At 33.3% G+C, this 14,743-nt stretch overlaps 1 pseudogene; it reads right to left on the bottom strand.

The window, feature by feature from the left end:
- Positions 1-694: 694 nt before the first annotated feature.
- LOC106464240 overlaps positions 695-14,743 on the bottom strand; it is a 52,913-nt pseudogene continuing 38,864 nt past the window's right edge.

The raw sequence follows: 14,743 nt of genomic DNA on the forward strand, positions 1-14,743 counted from the left end.
TTGCCATTTGAACATTCTGCGGGGACTGTAAGATCAGGTTGTCATCTATGCACAACTCAGACACAGAACACTGAGATCACCAATTCCATAAATTAAATAAATCATAAGATTTTAACTTAAGCTATTGAATAGTAACATACTTAAACACTGCAGCAATCAAAAGTAAGAGAATCATCAAACTGTTATTATTCATTAAAGTTTCAATATGTAACTAAAAGATATTTTCAAAGTTTTTTTGTTATTTGTTCACATGATACTGATGTACTACCTTCTAACTTTCAAAAAAATACTTTGAGCTTAGATGCTTTTGAAAAGCAAAACTCAATAAAAATGTCAAAAAGCTTATATCATCCCACACAAATCAAGTTTGAAAAATGTAAAATCAAACCACATCCTCACAAATAAGTGAGCAAATACAAAATGGAAGGACATAAGAAAGTTTAAAAACTTTGAAAAGCACTCAAATCAAAATTATCTCAAACCAAACAACATTAAATCTTTGTTATCTAGGGTTGCTGATTGTTAGCTTAAGTGAAATCGTGGGATTCATAAAGAAATATACAAAGTAACTAAATATTTCTTCAACATAAATAGCTATTTACTTAAAAAATAAAGAAAATGTTTTCTACAATCTATAAAAACATTCAAAGAAATAATTTCATATAATAGGCCTTATGACTCAGTAACAAGTTTATATAAAGCAATTTTGCACTTTTTTGATTGATGGAAGATAATAATCTGATAATTATGATAATCAATGAAAACCAAACCAGTAAAATTAGTGGATACATTTGCTAGGATAAGTATGCTCATAAAATATTGGTATACCCCCTACATTCAATATTAGTGTTACTCCCCTTTCTGGTTATTTTATAGCTACCTATTTCTAATATATTTCATACAGATATGGTCCACAAGTATATTTTTAATTAATATTTTATATTTTACTTGAATATCATTTTATTTATTTATTTTACTTCTTACAAGTAAATTTAACTCTGATTTGGCTAAGTTTTTACATTCGGAGGAGCAGTCCACAGTTCTGGAAGATCACCATCACCATGGATTATACTAACTACACATAAGTCCTACTGACTTACCTAAGAGGAGCAGCTTTAAATGATAATACTTGAATAACAGAAATATTAAAACTTCATTAAAAAATATGCAATTTTCATTGCCCAGTCTTGTTCCTGTTTGAATCAGCTGACAATAGCTGAGCTTCACGTGATGTGAATATGTATATTTCAAGAGATGATTATGCTAAGAGGGTTCAGTGGCCAGGTAAGTATGCAAGTTGCTGATACACTGAGGTAGGATGTTTCCTATGTCCTCCATAAACATACCTTCTTGGTTGTTCACAATGATTGTGCTAGGGGGGTTCAGTGGCCAGGTAAGTACGCAAGTTGCTGATACACTGAGGTAGGATGTTTCCCATATCCTCCACAAACATACTGTCTTGGCTGCTCACTATCAACTACAGAAAAAATTTAAACCAGAAATCAAAGAATTAGCAATACAGACTAGTTTGTTTGTTTGTTGTTAAGTGCAAAGCTATATGATGGGCTATCTGTGTTCTGCCCACAACAGTATCAAAACCCAAATTGTAGCACTATTGAAGCTACCAGTACCTGATTTTTAGCAGTATAATCCCCCAGACTTACCACTGAGCCACCAGGGGGCAGACTAGTTTGACATATGTGATATATATATATATATATATATATTACTTTTGAGTATGAAGACATTAAGAATACATAAACCACATATGCCATACTAGTCTATACTGTAAGTAAATACATGTAACAAGTTATTTTAAAGACATTATGTCACAAGAAAACAGTACAATAGCTTTCTCTCATATTACCACTGTATCTGTATTAATAAAAGTATTTCTAAGCTTTTTGAAGATTCTTCAATTTAGATTTTAATCAAAATATGAAGAAAAAAGAAACAAATCTTCACTTAAAAACATATAGTTACATTTCTAGCCTTACTGAAAGGTTAGCATAACAAAAATGTTATTTATTTATTGTTAGACATACATTAGGTCTTCACGTATAGAATCTAATTTTTAAAATGTTATTTGTTAACAATTCTAGCATAATTAATCATCACAAATTTAACATCACGTCGCAAAATTGAACCATTCTAATTCTGTCTCTCTCTGCTTAATAACCCACAGTAACATTATTAGCCACATGTAAAAATATGTGTGCTCATTAAATCAGTTCAGTAAGTAAAAAGCATATTTTTCAAGTACAACACAATGCTACACTTAGCTAAAATTTACAATAATTATGTTCTAACCTTTCCTTTGTAATAATGTTTCATGCTGACATCACTAATAAACTACTGGATGAAGAAAAATGATACTGTAACTTATATAAACTTCAAGAAATGCTTTCATCAAAGATTGCAAACTTATTCACAAAAATGAATACCTTACTAAAGATATGTATTTGTGGAAGAATAACCAAATCCTTAGTAATGGAGTGATTTGTCTAGAATGGAGAATTTTTCCAATGGTTAAAATTTCAAGAGATTAACAAAACGAATACCAAGAAGTTGAACAGCTAGGTTTGATAAAATTGTTAGATAATAAACACATTCAAATTAGGATGCCATAACGACGAAATAATCCTGATGACAAACAAAACCTTGATGTCCTAAAATAGCAAGGACAATCATATTCATATTTAATTCAAAATTTAATGAGCTTTGTACCTTGGACAATAACAATACAATGAACAACAGCTCCATCTACTGGATAATAGTGTTACTATCAATAATGTGACAAAGAAAGGTGTTCAGTAAAATCCAAAATTGAAAGATATTGGGATTATAAAAAAAGTTGTAACTAATTTCTTGAATGATAAAACACAGTTCTTATTTATACCTGAAAAAGATATGCCACCATAGACTTGTTTTCATCAGATAAAGATTCAATGACCCATCCACTTGGAAGGATCTATTAAAGAAACAAGAACATGTACTAACAATGTTATTAAAACATTTAAATCTTAGAAACTATTTCTGTTTGCTGCCCTTTAAACCAATAGATAAATTACTAATGTAAAACTGTTTAGATTTCAATTGCCTAAAAATAAAATAAAGTTTTTAGAAGGCAGTTTAAAAGGTTTTCAAGGGCTTTTATACATTTCTGACCAAATGCAAGCATAACCAACATTTCCAGTTTTTTTAAAATAAAAGAAAGTTAAATGTAAAATTTTTGAAGAGTTGGAAGCTTACATTTTTAAGATTATCTCAATGTTTACATACAAATGAAATTTCCTTTTTTCTTAATAATGTTACAATCACTTTTGTTCCCTAATGAGCTTAGTTTGCAGGCCTGAAGAGTATTAATACACTGTCTAATACTTTTGTATTCTAATGAGCTTAGTTTGTAGGACTGAAGAGTATTAATACACTGTCTAATACTTTTGTATCTTAATGAGCTTAGTTTGTAGGCCTGAAGAGTATTAATACACTGTCTAATACTTTTGTATCCTAATGAGCTTAGTTTGTAGGCCTGAAGAGTATTAATACACTGTCTAATACTTTTGTATCCTAATGAGCTTAGTTTGTAGGCCTGAAGAGTCTTAATACACTGTCTAATACTTTTGTATCCTAATGAGCTTAGTTTGTAGGCTGGAGAGTATTAATATACTGTTTAATACTTTTGTATCCTAATGAGCTTAGTTTGTAGGCCTGAAGAGTATTAATACACTGTCTAATACTTTTGTATCCTAATGAGCTTAGTTTGCAGGCCTGGAGAGTATTAATACACTGTCTAATACTTTTGTATTCTAATGAGCTTAGTTCGCAGGCCTGAAGAGTATTAATACATTGTCTAATACTTTTATATCCTAATGAGCTTAGTTTGTAGGACTGAAGAGTATTAATACACTGTCTAATACTTTTGTATCCTAATAAGCTTAGTTTGTAGGACTGAGGAGTATTAACACACTATCTAGCACTTTTGTTTCTTAATTAGCTTAATTTGGAGGTCTAAAGAGAATTAATAAACTATTTAGTACTTTTGTTTCTTTGACCTTTTAAGTTAACTGAAAAATTACTGTGAATTATCTTTCAAAAATGTATGGAAATATTAAAAGAAAATCTCCACTGTCAGAACTATCATATCTAGAACTAACAGCCAAACGCAGCTTTAAATCCAAGTAGAAAAACCTTTATCTATAAGTTTTACACTTATCAAAATTTTCTCATAATTTCTAAATAATCTATAAAGATCACAGGTAGTTCCTAATTGCGAAGTATTATCACAATAATTAATTGTACAAAAAAATATATATAATTTTCTGAATCTTAAAAGAAAGTCTTTCTTAGAAATGGGAAAAAAAAGTTAATATAAAAAAACCAACCAACCATTCCACGAGTCACATCTTTCATCAGTGGACAGCGAAAATAATCAACAGACTGTAAGGCTAACACAAGGTAATTGCCTTCCTTTCCTTCTGTTTGCAACAAACAAAAGTCCTGGGCTTCTTTTTTTGAGCAAAGAAATAGATTCATGGTAGAGATGTACTAAACAAATAAATAAATATTAATAAAAGAGAATTAATTAATGATAAAAAAATGAATACACAATATGAATATTTATCTATTCATCATTATATTGTTTGGAATTAATCATCCATAAATAAGGTGAAGAGATACTAATCAATAATGGTACCAATTAACACTGTAACAGACTGATAATAAAGGAGGGGACCATAGATATATATGTTTCTTCATGTATATGTGTACATATAAGGATGTAGTAGACGGTGTTTTGGCCAGATACCCTCTACTGAATAATTGACATATTTATTCAAACAATTTCTTAAATATTCAAGACATCATGTTTCTTATAGACAAAAGAAAAGGGTGGCTGCAAGTAAAAAAAAAAACCAGGTTGGCTCACAAAGGGTATTAAGGCTAAAATTAAAGAAAAGCATTATAAATACAAGTAGAAAAAGTATTTTAAAAGAATTGAAAGTGTAAGAATGTATGCACCAAAAAGTGAGGAACAAAGTAGGAATGGGCATTGTGTTATAAAACTTTCTCTGTACAACCTCACAAAGGAGCATATCAACATCTGGTCCATGCCTACTTCATTTATTCTTTCTATCCTGTATACAATACGCCAGTTCGACTAAACTTATAAAACTTAGTTATGCTTATTATACAATGATCATACATTTCTTTGAATCAAATCATTGGAGGCAATACATGTACTGTAAGGTCTGTTTATATGACACCAGAAGTATCAGATATTCGTATGGTCCTATAACTTGTATGTTTTTTTTTTAAATTTACAACTTGTCCCTTCTTTTGCAATTGCATGAGAAGGCAACAGGATTCGTTACATTAGCTATATAAGTGGACTAAAATACAAAGATAAAAATCCTGAGAGGTTTCTGTGTATTGATGTCATTACTGTCTATAATTACTGTATCCATAAGTTGTACAATGTCATGAACACAGAAAAACGAAGTAGGCATGGACTGGATGTTGGACATGTCCTCTTGTGAGGTTGTACAGAGAAAGTTTTATTACACTATGTCCATTCCTACCTTATTTCCTCACTTTTATATATAAAAATCAACAGAATTGGTCAAATGGGCAATTAGAAAATAAAAAACACACCAGATTTACATGAATTAGAAAAATATTCTTTATGCCTAAAAGATGGAATTCTGATTTAAGATGAAATCTTTCATTCACAATCATGTTCATTCTGAGTTTGTTAAGAAAAAAACGAAAAGAAGTTTAAAGAATAATAAAGCTCTTGGGCTAAAAATACTTACCAACAGGTTTTGAAAGAGATTAAGGACTGGAAATGTGAGCCACTTGTTACTATTTCTTTTAAGTCCTTGAATAGTGGCCGGGTGCCAGGAGATTGGAAATTGGCTAACATTACTCTTTTTTTTAAGCAAGACCACAAAAACTGTCCCAGTAGTTATAAGCTTATTAGTCTTACATCAATGGTGAGAAATTTTTCGAAAGTCTGATAAAAGATGCTTTGCAAGATCATTTAACAAAGTTTAAAATTTTGTTGAATACTCTACATGGATTCACTAGGGGGGAAAATCTTACCTTATTATTAATCTTTTGACATTCTTTGAAGAGGTTTCTGCTTATGTAGAGTACATGTGAGGATATGGTGTATCTGGATTTTCAGAGAGCATATGACAAGGTGCCACATAAAAGGTTTGTTAAAAAGTTATCTCTGTAGGTTTGAGAGATAAGTTGGCTTATTGGATAGAAAACTGGCTGGATTAATGCCACGAGTAGAGTAGCTCAGGGCTCATTGCTAGGACTTTTGCTCCTTTTGATTTACATCAATAACATAGATGAAGAATGGTTAATAGATTATTTAAATTTGCTGATGATATTAAAGTTTTGGATGTTGCTGGCTTTGAGGATGCTGCTGATTTACAAAAGGATTTGGATTATTTAGTGAGTTGGACAAATAAATGATAGATGACTTTTAATTATAATAAATACGAGGTAATGTATGTGGAATATCACAATTTGAATATAGAGAATATTTTTGATGGTAATAACTTTAACAATGTTATGGAAGAAAATGATCTTGATATTCTGGTTCATCGCTCTTTTGAGCCATCCAAGTAATTTACTGTTGCTAGTGGTAGGGCAAATAGGATTTTAGGTTGCATCTTCAGAAATACTAAATATAAGTCTAAAGAAGTTATAATGTCATTGTATAGGTCATTGGTTAGGCTACGTTTGGAGTATTGTGTTCAATATTGGGCTCCTTACTTAAGAAAGGACATTGAATTGTTTGAAAGGATTCAGAGGAGGGCTATTAGGATGATAGCTGGGATGGAAATGTTGTCATACGAGGATAAAATGAATCTCTGAACTCATTTTCTCTTGGAAAAAAGAAGAGTTAGAAAGGATCTGATTGAGGTGTTTTAAGATTGTTAAGGGAATTGAGAGTGTTGCTGCATCATCTTTTTTCATATTTAATGGTGAGAATGGTAAACTATGGGACACAAATATAAATTATGGTATGGTAGGAGTCATCTTCAGCTAAGACAGCTTTATTTTTCTAACAGGGTGGTTAGCCTTTGAAACAGGTTGCCTACAGATGTGGTAGGTACAGTTAATTTAAGGAAGTTTAATGGAAAGCTTGATAAATATTTGAATAAAAATGGAAAACTTTAAATTTTTAGTATTTAGTTTAATTTAGTAAATAGGATGGCCAAGATGGATCAAAAGGTTTTTATTGTCCTTTAATGTTATATTATATTAAACAGTTTCATAAGTTTCAGATGATCCCATAAACTGTGAGATGAATAAGTAAACATAAATGTAAATACTTAATCTTAGAAAAGAATAAATAAATTACAAACTGAGTAGAATGCAATAACAATATTTTAACAAAGGTTCATTTAATAATTCCAGGTAATTAATACTTGACTCTATCTAGTGCCTCTGACTGCCAATAATATTTTTTTACAGAAGTGAAATAATTTTCTCAACAATCTACTCTTGTTTGGAGATGCCAAATAACTAATTCTTCTTTAAACCACAATTTGTAATATACCCTGCAATTTATGGAAGTTGTAACAGCTGAAATAAAATCATGGTGGAACAGGATATATCAGAACTACATTTTGGCATTTTGTAGATAGTGTAATGAATCCAAAAATTGATCAATCTTGGGAAGGGTATGCAACCTGATCTTTTCACAGCAAAATATTCATATACTCAAATGACAAAGAAATTTTCAGATCAGGGATTTAGAATTTCCAAGATAAGGATATCCCTTGTACTTAACAACATTGGAACACAAAGGAGTATGTATTAACATGGGACACTAGGACCATCCAGAAAGAGACCTATAACAAGTGTGTCATTTGTAACGAGAGATAATACACAAAAAACAAAGGTCAATGGCAAAAGCTGTCCACATTCCCTACACAGCAGTATGTAAGATAATCAAGAAAGATCTCTGTCTGGAAAAAAGTGACACAAGTTAACACTTTCTAACAATGAAAACGTATTTCTGATAAGTACCTACCTCCCTCACCCAAAGCTATCTCAACCTTGATTTTGCCCTCTAAGCATTGCCAAAATTTTAAACTGTGCATCAGTCTTTTATACCCCTATATTTTTGTGTCATTGCACCAGAAGGGCTGATCATGTGACTATCCTCCACCAATTATACTGCACCACCTATACAAGCTCAGATAGCTCCCTCTATCATTGCAGCACAATCTTCACTTTCGAGAATTGGCATAAACAAACCAGACACACCAGCAAATCAGTGGGGAGGAAGGGTGGAAAGTGAGTGAGTGGAGGTAATTACTTATCGAAAATATATTTTCAGTGTTAGGAAATGTACACTACTGAAACGATACTATCTCCTCTCACCCAAAGCTAGAATCCCACATTGGAAAGGTGGAGGGGGCTGGTGAAGATGCAAAAACAATCAAACAAGCAGAGAATAACTGCCATGAAAAAACAGGTGTGACACTTAAGCAGAGGTGGGGGTGCCAAAAGTGTCTTTGTCCCCGAGTGCTGAGAACCCTTGCTATGCCACAGCAGAGGAATGACACACCAGAGACAGTGCAATGCAGAAAACATCTAGTGAAGCACCTTGCATTAATAGTGTATGTCATGATCAACATGTGCAGCCAACCCACACAAAATACATGCAAGAGAAGCACCTTGGATTGAGAATATTATGAAAGTGTATAACATGAAGCATAATGACGATAGCCCTCTTCTCAATGAGTGAGTACATATGACTATGAAAGGCAGAAAAATAGATAGAATATAAAATATTAACTTACCCCAGTCAAATGCAAAGAGATGTGTGGAGAATCGATACAGGCAGAAGACAATACCCAACCCACATATTGGCTTCAATAATTTCCTCCAAAGGATGGCAGAAAACATAGTTAAATGACGATTTTTCACTGACAAGTCAGAATAAGATAGCCGTATGAGTTGCCAAACCCAGCCAGTAAGGGTAATTGGAGAAAGATCATGGAAAACAGAGGGATTCCATGGAATAAAGAGGCAAGAACAGGAACCATGAAAGGAGTCAGTACGAGACATATAATAACAAGGGTAATGAGCTGGACAAAGAAGACAATCCGGATCTGAACAGGAGTGTAAATGGAAAATGGAAGGCAAGGAAATAGGAGAGAAGGCAAAACAACCTTCACGAGCAGTGGATGTCTTGGGAAGGAAGGAACGATCAGGATAAAGGAGAACATAAGAAGAATGGTGCGAGAAGCTTTAATAGCATAAATATCAGAACAACAATGACCACAAGCTAGGAGGAGAAAGAAATAGGTCTGAAGAGAAAGATGATACAAATAACACATAACAATGGGTTCAAAGGACATGAAGAACCACACTGAGATCGCAATCTGGAAACACAAAGGGACAGGGTGGATGAACAAGATGAAAAGAATGGAAATAATGTGGGATGAGAAAGATATATGAAAATGGGAGAAAAGGAAGGTGTTGGATAGGGCAGCTCAATAAATAAAAACAGTGGACGCGGACAAACCCTGATCAAATAACCATGCAAAGAACTGAGACAGGTGAGGAACAGAAGGACAGAGCCACAGCAAATGGACCACTGTCAGAAGGTAGACCAACATTTCTGATGCAAAAACAAAGAGGAATGGCATGGTTAATCAAAGATGCTACAGGAGAAGTTAGTCACAGAGAGGAGGTGATAGACCAGACAAAAGCCACATGTGAAGATGGGGTTTGGTGACATCGGGATGAAACACATCTAATCGGGGTTGTCAGACGAGTGACCCAGACTGAGATAAGGACAGGGGTTGTTGTTCTAGTATGGCCCAGAGCAGAGGAAACCACGACTGAGCAGGCCACTATGAAGCAACAGGCAACACTCAACAAGGAGTGGTCTGGATGAGAGAAACAACTATTAAGATGAGTCTGATCAAAAGGTAAGCCTACAGATGAATGCCTCTGCAATCCTGACTGAGCACATCCACCTCCAGATCTGAGGGGTGCTGGACAGAAAACCAAGAGTAAGGAAGTTTGGCATTCCAGTGAGTGACAAATGCATCAATAAATGGTGTTCCCAGGCAAGAACACACCCAGTGAAAAACTTGAGGATAAAGGGACCACTCTGTAGGAAAGACTTGGTTGGGACAAGACAGGTTGTCTGCAACTAGATTCATAATACCAGAAATATTACATGCCAATATAGTTATGTTGTAGTTGTGGGCCCACTACAGAAGGTCGAGTGTTTGAAAACATAGGGACCTGGATTTGGTTTCCTTTTGTTTGGTGATATAGCTGATGACTGGGACTGTTAGAATGAACCATAACCACCCACTCCTGCAAGAATGGGAGGAAATGATTGACAGCCTGACAAACCGCCAGAAATTCCAGAAGGTTGATATGGAAAGTAGATTCCTCGACAGACTACTGACCTGAAATCTCGCAAGAGTTGAGGGAAGTCCCCAACTCACCAATAAAGCATCAGTGAACACATGAGAGTTGGGACAATGTGGAAGCAGAACTCCCACTGTGGTAAGAGCCCTGTAGAGCCACCAAACAAGATCAGCCCTGATCTCTGGGGGAAAGAGTGATAGGATGGTCTTAGGAATCATGGGAGAAATTCCACTGGTTGAGAAGTATTCACTGAAGGGAACATGTGTGCTCATCCAAAGAAAATGAGAGCTTCCAAGAAGGCTTACATCCTCAAAAGATATAGAACCTCTCAAGCAGTAACAGAATGAGAAGATAATGCTCGAGAGACAGCCTGCTCTATAACTCAGAGCCGAAGTAGAGAAGGCTGGGCACAAATGAGATGGAAATTGAAGAGAACCCCCAAATGAATGAGGTATTATGTGGGGTTTAGAAAAAACTTTCCACTTTGATGAGAAACCCCATCCAAGCAGACTCGTAAAGAAGGAAGCAAGTGTGAGTGACAGACTGGGCCTAGGAAGAGGCAAGCAGTAGCCAATCATCCATGCAATGATCAGTTTGAAGACCCAACAAGTGAAGATGACGTGCAAAAGAACAGAAAACATGACAGAACACATAAGAAGCTGAAGCAAGACCAAAAAGCAGTGCTTGGAACTGAAAGACACCCCCCTCGTGGATGAACAGAAGACAACATGGGAAGATAATGGGAATATGAAAATAAGCAGCTGTCCCATCAAAGATGGTCATTCAAAGACCTGGGGGAAAAAAAAACCCATCAAAGGAAGAGGTAGGACTTCATGGTGAATCGGGGTGTTTCCAGAAAGGTATTCAACCAGGACAGATTGATGGTGGGCCTCCAATCTCCCATCATTTTGGGGACAACAAACATACGGGATTAAAATCCTGGAAAAATTGGCACCATACATTTGATAGCTCCTTTGTGGAGAAGATCACGAACTGACTTTGCTAAACAACTGGAAAAAGGCATGATCCCAAGAAGGAGGAAAGGAAACCAAGATAGAAGATAGGGGACCAGAACCAAAGGCACAGACCCTCTGATAGAATCCATAAAACCCACTGATCTGTCATGAAGAGTTCCCATTGTAACCTGCCCCCACCTGATCTTGAAAAGACATCCCATCATCGATAACAATGACTCCTGTAAGGGACGGGGAGAGGAAGATGGTGCATGTGGAGCCCTAACAGGTGAAGATTGGGCAGGAACAGTAGGGCGAGACAAACAAAGGGCAAAGGAGGACAAGGAGGAATGTAATTTTGCCACATTGACCCTAGACTCCAAAGACATTCACCTTCTCACAAGGTATAAGGGAGCAAATAATATGTAAGGCTCTAATAATGCTGGATTATTAAATGAATTATGCTTTCAATTTCCACTCAGTAAGACAAGTGATCATGAATGTTCTGGAAACCCAGTTTCTAGTTACTCATAACTCTCGGTTAGCTAGACAGGATATTCATCATAACATATTTCAACTAACATGATAGAATATTCATTTTGGTACTTTTTAATTTTTTCTTGTACACAATCTGTCAGCTAAACCAATAGAATACACAGTTCTTGTTAACAACTTCACAGTTATCATGAAAATTCCAATCAGATGCAGCCAGTGATGTGTATAATGAGTGCCTGTTCTCAGTGGACAATAGTAATGATACAAAGAGAAACCGATTGCTTCCACAAAATGCAGAGTAGCTACTCTCATATCACAGCCTCAAAATCCTCATCTTTAAACACTGAACTAATAAGAAAGCAACATTGTAGTGTGCCTTCAATAAATAGTATATAATAAGCTTAATAATATACTATCATACAAGGCCTATACTAAATATTTTTATCTGATAAATGACTGACAAATGTGTATTAATGAGAAAACAGTGCATTACGTTAAAAAACTTACAATGACTATTATGTTCTTTTAAACATCTATGGTTGTTGATGACTATTATTTACTAAAAGACTGCTTAAAATGTTTGGTTAAACTGATAAAGATTATGATGATTTCTTAGAAAACCATAATATCCACTTACCATTCTAGAATTATTTAACTCACTTTAGTAAGATTTGTTTGTTTGTTTGAAATAAGAATTGTGTGCCGAGGAAAATATAAAAATTAAATACCTTTATGCACACAAACATAGAACATGTTACTGACAACTGAGTTTAATAATTCTTGCACTCTTATGAGTGTTATTACTACTGTACATTAATAGAATTATTAATTAATTGACCTTCTAAGTCTTAGATTTTTATTTATCATTAACTTCTAATCAAAGCAAGCGATTTTACATATTTAAAAACTACAAATCAACCCAGTAATTAATATCGATAATTTAATATACCAATCTAACTAGGAGCATGAATGTCATAAAACAAAAACTTATAACGATTAGAATGCAATGATTAATCAGTTGGGTACCTTTGCTGTTAACAATACTCCTGTCAGTATTTATGATTAATAATTTCCTACTTCCAAGAATCTATAGCACATTTTGAATCATACTGTTCCTGCTAAAGTAAATTACAACTTCAACTTTTCATATGCTGAATAGGTATAAATATCTGACCAATCTGAATGTCCAGCAAAATGACTGAATAGCCCAAATATTAACCAAAAATATTCATTAAATACCTATATATAATCATTACCTAATAAAAAATCAAACAACTGCTTCTATGTAAATTATACATTAATAAGAGACAGCCTTTTTTATAGTATATTGGCAATTACAATGAAAAACATGAAACAAAGGCTAATAATACTATGGTGTACTGGAAACTGTAATTTCTGATGAAAAGAGAAGAACTCAGTGCTCAGAGATACAAAAATACACTTACTTATTTTCTGATTGTTTGAAAATTCCTGGAGAAGATTGACTTTCTGTAATCATTAATAAAGGTATGTCAATGTTTTAAGATATTTTTACGTTTAAAATACAAAATTGGAATAAAGGTCAGACAGAATTGAAATCAAATGACATAAATACTATTGTGGAAAAAATTCAAAGGAATAATAACAACATATATAATAAAATAAATTATTAAAACGTTTTTTTAAAAATTGTTTAAGGTTTGTTCAGTTCAAGCTTTCAACTTCAGCACTGAAGTCTTTATCAGGCACAATTTTGATTAGCAAAAGCCTAACTAGACTGTTGCCAGTCAGTCTAGAGCAAATTTAAAATATGATACCTATAGAAAATGTCTGTTAATCTATTTTATTTCATTTATAATTCCATATTTGTTATTAGTTTAAAAAAGTTATATGAATAAAAGAGATAGTTAAGCAAGTTGTCAATAGAAAAACAGATTACAAAAATTACATTTATAGTTAAACCATGAATTAAAAGCACATCATTTTCATAAATGTATTTAAAACATGGTTCATACTGAATTGCTCAGATCAATTTCAAGCACTTTTCAAGGACTTTCTAAGCACTCTCAGAATGTTTTTCAAGCACTTTTTGTAAGCTAAAATCTACATCAAAATCTAAAGGATTCCACTAAAATTTTATAAAATTCCTATTTATTTGTTCAACCTATGAATGTAGACTAAAAAGAAAAGAGACTTTATTTATTGTACTCAACTCCAAGACATGCATTAAAATTAGATATACATTGATATATTCTGCTATTATAATATTTTCAAGTACTTTTGTAAAAAAAGGCCCCTTTTCAAGCACTTTCAAGCCCTTGAAATTCCATTCTTAATTTCAAGGACTTTCAAAGATGCGTATGAACCCTGAAAAAAATATAAGGGAATCAGTCTTCACCAACCAAACTTTTAAAATATTTTCAAGATTTTATTAAATAACTAGAAGTACACAAATAAATTATAAACTTACAACTAAAGTTTCCAGACTAATTTTTAAACATTAATTATCAAGATCAGAAGTAAATTTGGAGTAAATGAATAAATAGTGCAAAAATTTTATGTACTATGAAAACATAAAATACAGTGATCTTATTGTTAATAATAATTAATAATATATGATGTTTGTTTGTTGATAAGCACAAAGCTACAAAATAGACTATCTGTAGTCAGCCCACCATGGTTATCAAAACCCAATGTGCATTATAAACCATTTGATTTATTGTGGAATCATATATGATGTTAAAATAAATAAATAATATAGTGCTAAAAAATTCCTACTCCAATTCATGTGTGTTGTGACACATTGTTTGTTTGTTTTGAATTTCGTGCAAAGCTACATGAGGGCTATCTGCGCTAGCCGTCCCTAATTTAGCAGTGTAAGACTAGAGGGAAGG

The sequence above is a fragment of the Limulus polyphemus genome, unplaced genomic scaffold, assembly GCF_000517525.1.
Source record: "Limulus polyphemus unplaced genomic scaffold, Limulus_polyphemus-2.1.2 Scaffold1596, whole genome shotgun sequence".
NCBI classification, from domain to species: Eukaryota; Metazoa; Arthropoda; class Merostomata; order Xiphosura; family Limulidae; genus Limulus; species Limulus polyphemus.